Here is a 16,781-nt window from a genome sequence, read left to right as displayed (position 1 = left end):
TAACAACAAGAAGAAGTGTATATGCGGCTCTGCGGACGCAGTGGGGGATCTCGCCATCCTTTCCTTGCCTCCACCGACATGGCCACATCTCTCTTTCTCTCCCTCTCGCCTCCCACAGACGCTTTGTGCTTTTTACTCTTCTATTCTATAGCCCTCAGACATCATTAGAGGCGCCCAGCACGTCGCTCTTTCTCCACCACCTTCCATTTCCTTCTATCATTTTCTTCTCTTTTCAGCCCCCCCCCGTCCCTCATATCTAGACACCCCCCCTCTTCCTGGAGGCCCCAGCCATAACAGGAGGTGGAATGGATTCATTTGCTCTAATGTGGTTGGGGCTGCAGTGTGGCACGGCACAGCGCAGAGTGACACTTTTTCCCCGGGTGCAGGCGGTTTCTGCACCGGGATTTGTGCAATTCATGTGTTTTCAAACAAGCCAATCAACACCACTCAGTTGCGGCGGCTCTCATGCACCCCCCTTCTGCCCTCCACTACAGTCTTTGCACACACGCCATTATCTTGAGTGCAAAACTCCCATGGCCAGACAGTCACTCTCATTGCTTTTATTATCCACACTCTACTCCATTCTCCTTTTCCCCCAATAACACAGCTCTCAAGCTGCCAGGATGGGCAAAATAATCAATTAATAGATTGTTAGGAACTGTGTGGATTTAGTTGAATGGATTGTTGATTAATGGATTCTGGCACTAATTGGGTGAAACCAGTAGAGGCGCTGTTGAGTCTAGTTTGCTGTCTAAACAGGAAAATCTGAGCCAACAGTGGGTACGTTTTAGGGCTGCAGCTATCAAATATTTTAGTAGTCAATTAATCGATGGACTAGTTAGTTCGAATAATCGAGTAATCGGATAAGGAACATGAAAAATTAAAATACCTGAGCAGAGCCTCAAACAGTATATACATTAAAAAAAAAAAACAAATGAGGATCTGTGTACAATAATAATAATAATAATTATTATTATTATTATTTTTTTTTACAATTCTCTTAACGGTTAAGACACATATTCCCGCAAAAAACTGCTAAATACACCTACCTATATACCGTATTGGCCCGAATATATGACGGTGGTTTTTGGATTGAAATAAGACTGAAAAAGTGGGGGTCGTCTTATATTCGCGGTCTAGACGTTATACCCATTCACAACGCTAGATGGCGCCAGATATGTTCTGTCATGACAGATCTCAGCTACTCTCAAGTTTAACCAGTTTGCATTATTTTATTGCAATGTTTTTCCTTATTCAGATTTGTTTCAAGACTACAGTTACAGTTAGACATCACTTTGATGGTTAATGCAGTTATTCCAATTTTGTTGTTTTATCACAATAGATTGGTTTATTTACATTTCAAAAACCAGAAGCCATTCATTTAGTCATTCTCTTTTCCTCGGCCCTACGATCCAGTAGCAATTTAATTTTGTAATGTTTTTAGTTTAATATTTCCAGTTTCAGCCATCACATCAGAGTTATGTGTGAGCAATTTGCTCTGAGAATTGTAAATACATTAACATTCATAATATTTAAGCTAGCGAACTTAAATTAGCCTAATTTAAAAAAAGGCTAATTAAGCTAATTTGATCAAATAAATTAACATATTGATAAGACTAGATGGATGTTTGAACACCAATTGTTTTGTGTAAAGTGTTAAATTGTTAAAATGTGTGTCATTTTGAACATAAGCATACATATGATTGTTACAGCTTTATAAATTGCCAAAAGTGAAGGAAGTAATAACCTTCAAAAAGCACAATTGCCTTGTTTGCTGTCTGTAAAGCTGAACAACTTCCCGTTTAGTAAGGCCAGAACTAGGGTTGTTCCGATCATGTTTTTTTTGCTCCCGATCCCGATCGTTTTAGTTTGAGTAAATGCCGATCCCAATATTTCCCGTTCCGATTGCTTTTTTTTGCTCCCGATTCAATTCCAATCATTCCTGATCATTTTTCCCGATCATATACATTTTGGCAATGCATTAAGAAAAAAAATGAATAAAACTCGGACGAATATATACATTCAACGTACAGTACATAAGTACTGTATTTGTTTATTGTGACAATAAATCCTCAAGACGGCATTTACATTATTAACATTCTTTCTGTGAGAGGGATCACCGGATAGAAAGACTTGTGACTTTGTATATTGTGACTAAATATTGCCATGTAGTGTATTTGTTGAGCTTTCAGTAAATGATACTGTAGCCATGCCCAAATGCATGATGGGAAGTGGAACCATGACTGTGCGTAGTGCTACCAATTGATATATCTTCTCTGCGTTGGGAAATAAGATAAGGTGTTAAGAAAAAGATCAATTGCTACCTTACTTCCCCACATTGCTTCCCATGATATTTCTACCCGTAGGGAGAGGGATTGTAAGGCTTTAGCCAATTAAAAAAACGCTCCAAAGGCTGCCAAAATTCACTCTATTCATTTTACGCTGCCTTTTATTTCTCTATATAGGTAAAATGGCGCCATTAGAGATTGAATGCGTGAGTGGGTCGTGCAGCGCATGCATTAATTGCATTAAATATTTTAACGTGATGCATTTTTAAGAAAATTAATTACCGCCGTTATCGGGATAAATTTGATAACCCCACCTTAAGCCTAAACTAAAGACTCTGGATGAGTGTAACATATTATGTCTGTAACGTTAAATACAATTAGAAAACGATTTTATTAAAATATATATATATATATATATATACATATATATATATATTCAAAAAAGGCATGGCCGATATTTTTTTGCCGATTCCGATACTTTGAAAATGACGTCTCTAGCCAGAACACGTCAAATTAATAAAGCAAAGTCAAAAATAAGACACTGTGAGGTCAATAAGGCACTGTTGATGCTACGGAAAAAAAAACCCACAGGAGACAAAATGGAGAATGAGAAAAAGGTATTTCTCTCTTTTCCATATGAGATCATTTACTAGTAAGCAGAAAGAAGTATGCTTACAAACAGATGGACACAAAACACAGCATTGTTTTCCTATCCAAGAAATCTAAATAGTACACAAGCCAGGAGATTGCTTACTAAAAATAATAATTGACAGTCTACAGACCAACAAAAATATTAACAGATCAGCCTTGACGGAGGTCTGCCCACGACTGAGTGTCACTCTCATTTATTATGTTCTAAGATCCCCTTCTAATCCTCTCTCTCTTAGCAAACCAGCTAACAGTCCCATGGCTCCCTCAGGCCTTAATAAAACAGTGTCACCGCCGCCAGTCTCGATATAAATGTGCAATGCTGCTGTTTGTTTATCTTGTGTTTTAATGCGACAAGCGGAGTAGCAGCGGGCGGCCATGCCCCGCGAACAGCTGTGATGTGGGCGACATGCGAGCCGCGCAGCTCTCTTCTATAAATACGTCACTTCAGCTTCGGAGCTTGCAGGTATGCGACACGGGACACCCTCACCGAGAGTTGATGATTCCATGAGGTGACCCCTTCTGTCAGCCAATGACACACATTGTCTGTCGACCAGTGATTGAAACCACAGTGTCGACATGCAAGCACGCAGTGGGAAATAATCATGTTTCCTTTAATTTGTTTGAAACAAAATTATTTCTTGATACAAATTAGAGCTGAAACGAATACTCGAGCAACCCGAGTAACTCGAGTTTAAAAACTGATCCGAGTAATTTTATTCACCTCCAGTAATCGTTTATTCTGACAGCTCTAAGCATTCACGTTTTGCTCGGACTACTTTTAATGCGGGACAACGCGCTGATGTCACATGCGTGGAAGAAGAAGCAAAAACAAAAAACAAAAAAAACCTTACATCAGCCGACAGCCGCTACAAACGACGCCGACGTTGCTAAATACTAGCCCGCACGATGCTACGTTGATAGCAGGTAGCGTCTGATGAGTCTCATAGAGATCACATGTATGTTGAACTAGATGCAAAATGACAGACTCGGCCGCGTCTGGGCAACGTTATTAAACAGCCGCCATCTTGAAGCAGTAGAGCGCTAAGCGCTAATAAAGAGCGTTAAGCGCTAATAAATAAGATTAACGTTACTGTCGCTACTAGCTCACGTAACGTTAGCCCTGCGGAGGGCTATGTTTCAATTAATTATGACCACTGTTGACGCGTGGCTAACGTGTCTTACATACAGGCTTTAACATAACATAGCATTGTGGAGTGATGAGGGTGTAAAAAAAAAACATAATCATGCTAACTATCAATTTTAGCTCAGTAGTCATTGCTGGATAAAACACCAAGTAGCACCGGTCCCTAATGTGCTCCAATACAGCCTATATCATACATTTATTTTGAACACTACAAAAATCAGGACTTACAGTTTAGACTAACTTAAAACTTAACTAGAACTTAAAACTTGAAACACGTGGGAAAAAATCCTAACTTTTAAGTGATGTGTGTTATCAAGCGTAACGGCATTTTTAGGTATGTATATGTATATATATATATATATATATATATATAGATAGATATATATAGATATATAGATATAGATATATTTTAATTTTTTTTTTTTTTTTTTTTTTTTAATAAGATCTAAAGGTTTTTTGAGTGAAAGCAGTGAATTAGTCTTTTTTTTTTTCTAGTTACATCTGAGATGCAATTGTTGGCTGTTTTCAACAAGATACATCGAAAATAAAGACATTGATTGACTGAAAATGGTTCAAGATTAGATGAAATGTCTTGTTTTCTCATGTGTATTTATAATTACTCTTTACCTAAAAATATATTTGTTTTATCCGATAACTCAATTAATCGACTCGATTACTAAAATATTCCATAGCTGCAGCCCTAATACAAATATTTTATTTTTTACAGGCTGAAAAATGTTGTTGCAATACAACCCCTCGCAAAAAGTTTGGAATCCCCAGTCTCGGCCGAGCATTCACCCAGACATTTGACCATGTAGAACAAATTCTGATAAAAAGCTTGAAAAAATTATGAATTAGTTCAAAAGTGGTACTCTTTAGCATTCAGAAACACTGATAGAAATTACTAAAAAAAAAAAAAAAAATTGTAGTGGTCAGTAAATGTTACTTTTATAGAGCAAGTGCAGGGAAATATATACAGTATAATAAATAAGTATTTAGTCAACCACTAATTGTGCAGGTTCTCCCACTTGAAAATATTAGAGAGGCCTGTAATTGTCAACATGGGTAAACCTCAACCATGAGAGACAGAATGTGGAAAAAAAAAAACAGAAAATCACATTGTTTGATTTCTAAAGAATTTATTTGCAAATCATGGTGGAATATAAGTATTTTGTCAATACCAAAAGTTCATCTCAATACTTTGTTATGTACCCTTTGTTGGCAATAACAGAGGCCAAACGTTTTCTGTAACTCTTCAAAAGCTTTTCACACACTGTCGCTGGTATTTTGGCCCATTCCTCCATGCAGATCTCCTCTAAAGCAGTGATGTTTTGGGGCTGTCGTTGGGCAACACGGACTTTCAACTCCCTCCTCACCCCGTGGCGTCAAAATGATAACAAGAACGGTGAGCAAAAATCACAGAACCACAAGGGGGGGACCTATTGAATGACCTACAGAGAGCTGGGACCACAGTAACAAAGGCTACTATCAGTAACACAATGCGCCGCCAGGGACTCAAATCCTGCACTGCCAGACGTGTCCCCCTGCTGAAGAAAGTACACGTCCAGGCCCGTCTGCGGTTCACTAGAGAGCATTTGGGTGATCCAGGACAGGACTGGGAGAATGTGTTATGGTCAGATGAAACCAAAATAGAACTTTTAGGTAGAAACACAGCTTCTCATGTTTGGAGAAAAAAGAATACTGAATTGCACCATACCCACTGTGAAGCATGGGGGTGGAAACATCATGCTTTGGGGCTGTTTTCTGCAAAGGGACCAGGACGACTGATCTGTGTAAAGGAAAGAATGAATGGGGCCATGTATCGAGAGCTTTTGAGTGAAAATCTCCTTCCATCAGCAAGGGCATTGAAGATGAGACGTGGCTGGGTCTTTCAGCATGACAATGATCCCAAACACACAGCTAGGGCAACAAAGGAGTGGCACCAAATTGATGAAGAATATTCATCAAGTCCAATGTCTCAGAGACTGCAAGCTGTCATAAAAGCAAGAGGTGGTGCACTCGCTCTATAAAAGGCAGTCATCTTTGTAAATCTCACTGGAACAGCACCAAACAAAAGTTCCAGCATCATCACCTTGTCAAGAGTCAAGAATCTGCATTGGATATATATATACATATATTTCCCTGCACTTGCTCTATAAAATTAACATTTACTGACCACCATAACTGTTTTTATTCATTTCTTTTAGTGTTTCTGAATGCTAAAGAGTTGCACTTTTGAACTAATGCATTATTTTTTTTCAAGCTTTTTATCCGAGTTTGTTCTACATAATAAAATGTCTGAGTGAGTGCTCATCTGAGACTGGTGATTCCATACTTTTAGCTAGGACCTTATGACCTTTTCGATATATTGTCACACCCCAAATGTAGACTAAAGTGTTGCAGCAGTCTGAGAGACCCTGTAAGATCCATATATGGATTTATACGTGAGGAAAAAAATGAATGAACTCATCCCGTTGCTGAGACTATAAATACCAGCTGGAGAAGATTGTGTGTCCTGGCTGCTACATATGGGTTTCCACTAGTCACCAAATGCTGGATTTCTATTGCTTGCGATGTGAAACCAAGTGTGTGTTTGTGTGTGTATTTGCATGTGGCCAGTGTGCATATCTGTTATCATCACACTAGGTCATCATGGAAAGAAGATGAGAGGAGCATGTGATTGACAGTACAGACTGACATGCTTGTGTAAAACGAACCGTATGGCCAGTTAGTGCGATCGCACACACAGATGCACACAATCACACTTATGTGACTGCCAAATGGGTAAACTGACAAATTCCATGTCCTTCGGTTGCAGCGGAAAAGCGCTGACCCAAATGCAATTAAACAACATCCAGCGGGGTGAGTGAGTGTAACACACGCCCGTACGTCTGTCTCTGTGTGGAAAGTGTGCGCGCGTCAAAAAGAAACACAGAGACGGAGGGTGGGGATGGGTGGGGGCAGAGCGTGAGACTTGACAAAGAGCGAGTGTGGTTCAATGTGCTCAGTAAGCCATGAAATGGTATTGGTGCCATTACGGGGGAAGGGCATAAATATATCTGTAACATGCATTCAGCCATGCTATCTTGGAACTTATGGAGGTTCAAAATGAATACAATTCTTTGATATCATAATTCTGACCAGTGTTGGGAGTAACGCCGTTATAAATAACGCCGTTACATAACAGCGTTATTTTTTTTTCAGTAACGGGGTAATCGAACTAATTAATTTTTCCCGCCGTTACCGTTACTGACGGTTAAAAGCGATGCGTTACTTACTCTGAATAAAGTGAAGAAACTACCAGCCGTAGCGAGTCTACTCTGCTCTGTTTGTCATCCTAGACTTGGGGTGCGTTCAGGTTCGAAAATAGCGCACGTGTTTTGTTTTGTGCTTTTTCTTAGCAAAGATATACCACACAGGACGTGCTGGCACTCTGTGTCTTTAATAGCACATATACCTTCAACATTAACATGAATGTACGGCTCTCGGCAGGCCGTGTCTCTAACTCACTCCCGCATCTTGTGAGCAAAACAATATTGGCGCCATGTGCACTTTAGGGTGCCTCAGATAATTCTGTATCAGAATATTACAGCACGTACTTCTTATAACTCCAGGCTGTTTGTCCCTGCTCATTCAATTTGACAATGCTTTCCAAAGCTTACTAACGTTTCTGTTTTTGCTACACCTGAATGCGTAGCCTCGTTCCCATCCCCCACTGTCAGCCAGCAAGAATGCTGCTTCCATCTTGAGGAAGGCAGAGGGTGACGGGAGGAGTAGGGGGACGAGGCTACCTGAATGCACCACCTGGATATATGCGATGGAAGTGATTGTGATTGGCTGAGGGTTAGAGTCATGTGTCATGGTAAGCCAATCAGAGCCAGTGTTTTCACACACAAACCGGAACAGCGCGTGCAGCAGCACACACACGCAAAACAGATGCAGAGGGATATGATGGCAGAGCATTCAGAGGAAAATTTGTCCTTTACGAGGTGAAGATATAAGCACTATTTCAAGTCAAAATACTTGAAGTACAGTAGGCTATGTCTACTTGACCAGTTGTCTCAGTTTGTGGGATTTAATAGATTAAACTTTTTTTCTTTATTCTTTATTTAAGGATCTCCATTAGTCTCTACCAAAGTAGAGACTATTCTTCCTGGGGTCCATAAACCCCAGGAAGAATACTCACTTTCTATTGTTTACTGCTGATTGTTATTTTATTATATTGTTTACTGTTTATTTTTGTTGCACTTTCACAATTTATTCACACACACACATTCATATTTACAAAGTGTACATCATATCTCAGTGCTGAGCCAAGATTATGTGTGAGTCAGGTCTCCTTAAGAAGCTACTAAAAGCTTATAGTCAGGAGCCTGCATACATCAAGACAATCACAAGAAACGTGATCAGATCATTATCAGATGAGCATAGGGTGAGTTGCAGTTTTTTACAGTGTTCTCTTACAAAAACATAGTAATGTACAATAACTCAATATATATATACACAAACACACTCACACACGCCCACCCACACACACAGAGAAAAAAAAATAAAAGAAATACTTCCCTAGAAGACAATTTATAACCTAAGTATGTTGGAATTGTCATATATACTGATCAGGATACTTTTTAGCATCGTTTTAGTTTAGTTTAGTTTCGTTTTCAGGTGTAGGATAAATCTGTTGCTAGTGAGGTGCAATAAATATTACAAGGTTCTATAACACAACAACCTGTCTGTTCTTCTCTATTCAACTGACTGGAATACTGCTCAGAAAATTTCAAATTCTTTGACATACAACTACTTGTTTTTAAAGTAACGGAAATAATTACTTTCCCTGGTAACTAGTTACTTTTACTAGAGAGTAATTCAGTTGCTAACTCAGTTACTTTTTGAAAGAAGTAGTGAGTAACTATAACTAATTACTTTTTTAAAGTAACGTGCCCAACAATGATTCTGACAGACATCATGAAAGTGTTGACGAGGAATGGAATGTCGATAGTTTTACACAAACATATTGTAAGTAGACTTGTCCGATAGTGACTTTTTAACAATATCCCGATATTGTACAACTCCAACAATACTGATATTTAACTGATACTGGTCGTGGACTCTACAGCTAACTGTATTGTAATACCCCACTGGATACTTCAAAAATGATTATATATAACAACTTCAAGGTTTTCCAATAAACATTCTGTGAAGACTGAAACGATGGGGAAAAAAATACCTATATTCATTCATTCATTCATTTTCCATGCCGCTTTTCCTCACGATATTCATACCTGTCAAGTTGAACGGTTTCGGCGTAATTTGTACAAGTGAGCACTGATTTTTAAATGTGAACGCCGTAATGGTAAATGGACTTACACTTGTATCGCGCTTTTCTATCCACAAGGTACTCAAATCCTCATTCGCCTACTGATGACGCAACATCAGGAGCAATGTGAGGTTCAGTACAGTATCTATCATATCTCTCGAGGTTGCTGTATATTACTTAAACCAGGGGTCGTGAACCTTTTTGGCTGAGAGAGCCATAAACACCACATTTCTAAAAATGTAATTCTGTGAGAGCCATACAATATGTTTAAAACTAAAAATACGAGTAATGTGTCCATTTTATGTCATTTCAACATTTTTAAAGTACAATAAGTCTCCGAATTCTTTTTAATAACATTGCTATGCTGTTGCTAATCAATGATGAGTATTTCTCACCATGAATGCGACTTCTGGTGGTGCATGGTGTTGCTGATGGCTTTGTAGTCTGGTTGATACTTGATGAGGTTAAGCGTCATGCAGGCATTGAGAAACTTACGCTTAGCTGTTCGTTAGCTTCACTTAGCTCTCCCGCGGTTTTCACGCCAATAAGCTCGCTATTTTTACAGCTCGCTTGCTACTTTGCACGTCGGCTATCGTTTATTTCGAACACATGAGCGAACGTGCTCTCCATACCATGAGAGCCAAAGTGCAGTGAGGGAGAAGTTGAGAACAGGCCACTAATGCATCTTTTAACTTTCTTCTTCATCTTCACACCGAACATAAAATACACGACAGCGCACCCTGTGGCGAAACAATGTAGTACAGTTCCAATTAGTCATACAATAACACTCAACGACTGGTTAACAGCAAAAGCACGTCATATTCGTCATATAAATAATGATTTCTGGAGTTAATCCCTTATACTTCAGAATTAATATTATAATGTGTTGAGTAACTACTACATAATACAGATTCTACACTAAGAATAGCTTTCAAATGACACTCTTAATGACAAATATGATTGGCAATGAATAATTATTGTAATTATTACACTACTATTATATATAGTAGTATACTATAATAATATTGCTAGAATTTTTTTTTAAGAATTGTTTTGAATAATGTTGGAAAGGCAAAGTCAGTGTTCTGAATGTGTTTACTTTCCTTTTTTTTGCACTAGTAAATGCTATCAACATCTAACCTTATTGTTAATTTGTGATTAATTATTGTTATTTACATGATTATTTGTACTTTAATAAAGAATTTAAGTGTTCCAAAATAGTTTTGTGAATTAATAAGCGTCAACAAAAATTTCATTTCTAAATGAGTAAAAAAAAGAAAATTATTAGATTAGTCGATTAATCGTAAAACTAGTCGGCTGACTAATCAGGAGAAAATGTGTTGTTTAGGACAGCCCTAGTGTACCAGAACATATTTCCTCCACACCCTTCTCACCTTTTAACCCCTGACCCATGAAGAGGGCCCCTGGATATGTTCGCCTTAGGCCCCAAAATTGTCAAGTCCGCCACTGCTTGAAAACTATGCTAAAGGTGTCATCAGGGTGTTGTCACCAATGTTGTGAGTAACACGTTACTGATGACTTTTTTCAGTAACGAGTAATCTAACGCGTTCATTTTTCTGCACGGGTAATCTGATTAAAGACGACAGAGCAGAGCAGGAGCGGGGAGGAGGCAAGAAAGTTGTGACGCCAAGCAAACGCGATGCTAGGTACCTCCAATAATACATGTTGTAGCCGATAGCCGACAAACTACGCCCGCTTGTTATGGTAGATATGGTAGACATGGTAGATATCACATGTACTGTATATAGATATAACTAGATGCAAAATGACGGACATGGCTCTAAATGCGTTAGTAGACAGCCGCCATCTTAAAGCAGTAGGCTTTTTAGGACGGCTATGTTGTAGAGAACCTTCCTAGCGAACCTAAGTAACTTTTTATCTAAAATACTTCTAAATCGGCAAAATCTTGACTTGAATCTATCTTTAAATGATGAAACAGTTTTAAAACTTTCATATGTTGAAAGTAGAGAGGAGGGAACTAATGCAATAATGGGAGCAATTTTAACAACTTTTAACAGGTGATTCAGGGTAAAGGGCAAATTAGGGTAAAGAATTGGGCTCGGGCCAATTGTACCAAAAACCTCCACAAAAAACTTCACATAGTGTGGCCAATGTTTCTCCCCCCGCCACCCCCCCCCTTTTTTTTTTGAGGAAAAAAAAAAAGTAATGATCACCAATTACTTTGCCAAGTAACTAATTACTCTTACATTCAGGTAATTGAGTTACTAACGCAATTACTTTTTGGGAGAAGTAATTTGTAACTATAATTAATTACTTTTTTTCAGTAAGATTAACAACACTGGTTGTCACATATAAGCTAAGTTCAAAGTTTTACAAAGACAGTGTACAAATAGGTACTAGTGACCGTGAGGTCAAAGGTAGAGACCCCTAGAGGAGGTGCACATGAAGACAAGGGCGGAAAAAGAGTCGCTTGCATCAGCAACCAGAGGGTAGATAAATCCCAAACAAATCGTATTTTCAATCCTCTGACATGGTAAAAGTGTTTAATAAGCTTCAAAGCGGCGAGACCTTCCTGCGTGGGTAGGAGGGGGTGCGCGACGCACTCATTCATCTTACTGCGTGTGTGCGTATGTTTGTTCAGCGCGGCGTGTCAGCACGAGGGCATGGGTAGCAAAGAACACAAAAATGTTAGCTCGCTGTGAAAATGAAACCGTCTAATGGCGCACACACGGAGTTGCGCAGGGAGGGAGTGTGTTTACTTGTGATCCCACTATTTGTTACAAAAATACACATAAAAACATCCCCTGGTTAACATTGATTCCTAACATGACAACATGATGCTTGACTGAGAACGCAGGAACAGGAGCAACAATAATGTGTTTTTAAAAGGTTTCGAATAGTTGTAGCTTCTAAGGGTGCTTTTACACTAGACCAAGGGGACCAGGGCCTGCAAATGAGTTGTTGAAAAGGTTCAGCATTCACACTGTGCCAACCAAACTTTCCGAGTAGCATCACGCCGCTCGGCTAGCGACGGGGTTGCTACCTCCCGACTCAATGCTGAGCGAACTGGAGTATTAAGAAAAGTGCATAGGGGAAAATTAAACCACATAAGGGAACCATGTAGGACCACAAGTCACACAGGCATACAATCGCTCTCACTTTTGTGACTTTTTGGACTGTCAAATTGTCACCACTTCCAGGAGAGCGAGACTCACAAAACGCCGCCCGTAGAGGCTCCGTTTGTCTATGCCACTGTCACCTTCACAAGTGTTACGGCCCTTGGCCGTTTAATAGTTAATTTTCCGAGACTCTTCCAGTCAGCTGATCGTCGCCTCCACCAGCTGGCTGCTTCCCTCCCACTGTGACAACAGCCGACGACGTCACCGCCGCTGATTGGCCACGAAAAAAGGAGCCAAGCTTCAAAAACCTGCCGCTGTCAACGCTCTGGGAGGTCGCATTTGACAGCATTCTGCCGCGGTCCTCCTCGCCAGCTGTTTGCTCGTCATTCACGCTCGTTTGCATTTGATCGCTAGTCTGATACATTCCCGCTTTTTAGGTGAGGTCTTTTGTGTTTATTCGTTATCGGATCTTTTTTGTTCACCACTGTAAGTAAGAGCACTGAAGCAAGTAGGGGTAAGTCGCCATTTCTGTTCAACCCGTTTTCTCCTGTTTTGTATAGCGTAGGAAGTTAGGTTAGTGGCTGTCTTTTCTTTGTTCCTTTTACATGATCAGGGTTTAGTTAGCGGGTGGGGTTGAAGTGTAGTTCCTTTTGTTTGTTGTTTTGGCCTGGGCCTACCCTGAAGCCGCGCTTCATCCACATTTTGTACATATTCATTGCGAGTTTGATTGTTGTGTAAATAAATTTGTGTCCACTTGTAAATTTGTGTGGCTCGTTTTATGTTTCGCCCTTAGCGAGCCTTCCGTGGGACATAACAACAAGGTACGTTCAGCAACAGCATGCAAAACTAGGGGTGCACGATAGCCATTTTTTAAAACCGATACTGATATCGATAACTTCCTGCTCCTCAAAGCCGATACTGATATCGATAACCGATAAAAAATATATCATTTTTTAAATGTATAACCTGAGTTTTTGAACACCTGGAGGTTTCAAAAAAAAAAAAAAAAAAAACTAGTGGTGGATGCAGCATAGATTTGCCTTTGATCTCACCAGATTTTTCATAATGACATGAACAAAACAGTGGGTTTCACTTCTGCACTACCCAACAACCAGCTAACAATGAATGCACTTCCATAAACCACAAGGCTTGGTGTTTTCTTGCTTTTATGGGAAGACACTCGTCTTAATATTATGAAAGTACAACAGAAAAATACACATATTCACTACTCAATATACAACAAACTGCACAATACACTTATATACACAACTATTATATGTATAGCATAGCACACTAGCTTGAGCTACTAAAGCATTGGCTGGCTTCTATAACACAACAACTTATGAAGTTCTATGACCCTTCACCACAGACGTAAACATAAAATACTTAAAGGTATCCGGGCGGCAGACGTGTTTTGAATTCCATTTCGCTATGCGCGGCTGTCATAGAGTTATGAGGGAAAATCCTCGTTTTTGAGCCTTTATGAATCGTCACGTGTCGAATCGCGATGCATGTAATAATCGATTTTCTGGAACTCCTCTAGTGGCAACCCTGGCTTATTCTACTAGCTTGCACTGAAGGTACTGCATGTCTGAGGTAATGCTGGATAACAGATAAATAGATAGCTAGAGAGAGCACCAAAAAAAATAAAAAATCCACTCACAACATATTACATGTACTTGGAAGCCAGCCGGATGGGATGTGCAAGGGGAGATAGGAGGGGAAATGACTGCAGAGAAGGAGAAAGGGGCAGCAAGAGGTCGTCCCTGGGTAATTTGTTCTGGTGCTCTCCCGCAGCACACACAAGGAGCAGGTAAACCAATTACCGTGTGACATGAATCACAGAGAGCCACCAGAAGGCCTACCGCACTGCATCGCATGGTGCCGGCTGATGGTAGCGAGCTAAAGACTCACCAATTGGTAAATTGCGAGAAGACCCTACCCAACCAATGACGACTACCTTATAGATTGTCTTGCTAACCCAAGTTCATGATTGTATTCCATTTATCTTTGACTCTTATCAAGCCCAGAACCATATACTCGACGCTTAGGTCAAGTGTACCATTCAAAAGGGGCTTCCTTTTTCAGAGAAAGAACTTGTCAGTGGAGTTCAATAATCACAAATATAAGAACTGTCCAGCTCTCTACCGATTTCATTGCCGATGTTACAATAATAATAATTGTGTCTAGTGCTGTGTCTAATTAATCGATTAAATGGAGTATTCGATTACAAAAAAAAGACTTGAATTAAATTTAGCTGCTTTGAGTATTCGTTTAATTAAAGTGCTGTTGTAATGGTTTATTTTGAAAGTGTTTGCATTTAGTTTTACTGATTAGGGCGGATACACTGCCTGGTTTGCCTCTTTTCACATAGCAGAATTCAACTGCTCCCTGTTAAGACCAACGTAAACTAGTTTTTGTTTGAGCTTATGTTTTTTAATGCATTCATAATTTTAGTTTATAGGTATATTTAGCCGTTTTTTTGTGGGAATATGTGTCTTAACCATTTGTTAAAAGAATTGTAAATTCTTTTGTTGTACAGAGATCCTCATTTTTTTTTTTTTTTTTTTTTTTTTTAATGTATACCGTTTGAGGCTCAGCTCAGGTATTTTAATTTTTCATGTTCCTTATCCGATTACTCGATTATTCGAACTAACTAGTCCATCGATTAATCGACTACTAAAATATAAAGAGTTTTTGGATCGAAACAAGGTACAGAGGGGCAAGTAAGTATTTAGTCAACCACTAATTGTGCAAGTTCTCCCACTTGAAAATATTAGAGAGGCCTGTAATTGTAAACATGGGTAAACCTCAACCATGTGAGACAGAATGTGGGGAAAAAAAACAGAAAATCACATTGTTTGATTTTTAAAAGAATTTAGTTGCAAATCATGGTGGAAAATAAGTATTTGGTCAATACCAAAAGTTCATCTCAATAATTTGTTAGATACCCTTTGTTGGCAATAACGGAGGCCAAACGTTTTCTGTAACTCTTCACAAGCTTTTTACACACTGTTGCTGGTATTTTGGCCCATTCCTCCATGCAGATCTCCTCTAGAGCAGTGATGTTTTGGGGCTGCGATGGGCAACATGGACTTTCAACTCCCTCCACAGATTTTCTATGGGGTTGAGATCTGGAGACTTGCTAGGCCACTCCAGGACCTTAACATGCTTCTTACAAAGCCAGTCCTTTGTTGCCCTAGCTGTTATTTTTTTTCAGATTCAGAATATTTATTGTCATTGTTACAAAAAGCACAGCGGAACTTTGTTTGAAGCATCCATACAGCTCACTCAAAATCTCTCGATTGATGGCCCCATTCATTCTTTCCTTTACACAGATCAGTCGTCCTGGTCCCTTTGCAGAAAAACAGCCCCAAAGCATGATGTTTCCACCCCCATGCTTCATAGTGGGTATGGTGTTCTTCGGTTGCAATTCAGTATTCTTTCTCCTCCAAACACGAGAACCTGTGTTTCTACCAAAAAGTTCTATTTTGGTTTCATCTGACCATAACACATTCTCCCAGTCCTCTTCTGGACCATCCAAATGCTCTCTAGCGAACCGCAGACGGGCCTGGACGTGTACTTTCTTCAGCAGGGGGACACGTCTGGCAGTGCAGGATTTGAGTCCCTGGCGGCGCATTGTGTTACTGATAGTAGCCTTTGTTACTGTGGTCCCAGCTCTCTGTAGGTCATTCACTAGGTCCCCCCGTGTGGTTCTGGGATTTTTGCTCACCGTTCTTGTTATCATTTTGACGCCACGGGGTGAGATCTTGCATGGAGCCCCAGATCGAGGGAGATTGTCAGTGGTCTTGTATGTCTTTCATTTTCTACTAATTGCTCCCACAGTTGATTTCTTTACACCAAGCGTTTTACCTATTGCAGATTCAGTCTTCCCAGCCTGGTGCAGGTCTACAATTTTGTCTTTGGTGTCCTTCAACAGCTCTTTGGTCTTGGCCGTAGTTTGGAGTGTGACTGGCTGAGTTTGTGGACAGGTGTCTTTTATACCGATAATGAGTTAAAACAGGTGCCATTAATACAGGTAACGAGTGGAGCCTCGTTAGAACTCGTTATAAGAAGTTAGACCTCTTTGACAGACAGAAATCTTGCTTGTTTGTCGGTAACCAAATACTTATTTTCCACTCTAATTTGGAAATATTTTTTTTTAAAACTCAAACAATGTGATTTTCTCTTTTTTTTCTCCACATTCTGTCTCTCCTGGTTAAGGTTTACCCATGTTGACAATTACAGGCCTCTCTAATCTTTTCAAGTAGGAGAACTTG

At 39.6% G+C, this 16,781-nt stretch overlaps 1 protein-coding gene across 3 annotated transcripts in view; it reads right to left on the bottom strand.

Moving 5' to 3' along the window:
• Nucleotides 1-16,781, bottom strand: part of zmiz1a (zinc finger, MIZ-type containing 1a) — a 509,241-nt gene that overhangs the window by 125,499 nt on the left and 366,961 nt on the right. Inside the window, exon 1 of one of the 3 annotated variants that reach the window (XM_057849276.1) lies at nt 9,796-11,521. The exons of the other annotated variants lie outside the window; for them this stretch is intronic. The gene's annotated coding sequence lies outside the window, so the exon portion shown is untranslated. Of the gene's footprint in view, nt 1-9,795; nt 11,522-16,781 lie in introns of those variants that run through there. 3 annotated transcript variants of the gene reach the window in all.

Source organism: Corythoichthys intestinalis, chromosome 10 (genome assembly GCF_030265065.1).
Source record: "Corythoichthys intestinalis isolate RoL2023-P3 chromosome 10, ASM3026506v1, whole genome shotgun sequence".
Lineage (NCBI taxonomy): Eukaryota > Metazoa > Chordata > Actinopteri > Syngnathiformes > Syngnathidae > Corythoichthys > Corythoichthys intestinalis.
Note: the sequence above shows the minus strand (reverse complement) of the source record. Positions and strands in the feature narration are given on the sequence as shown.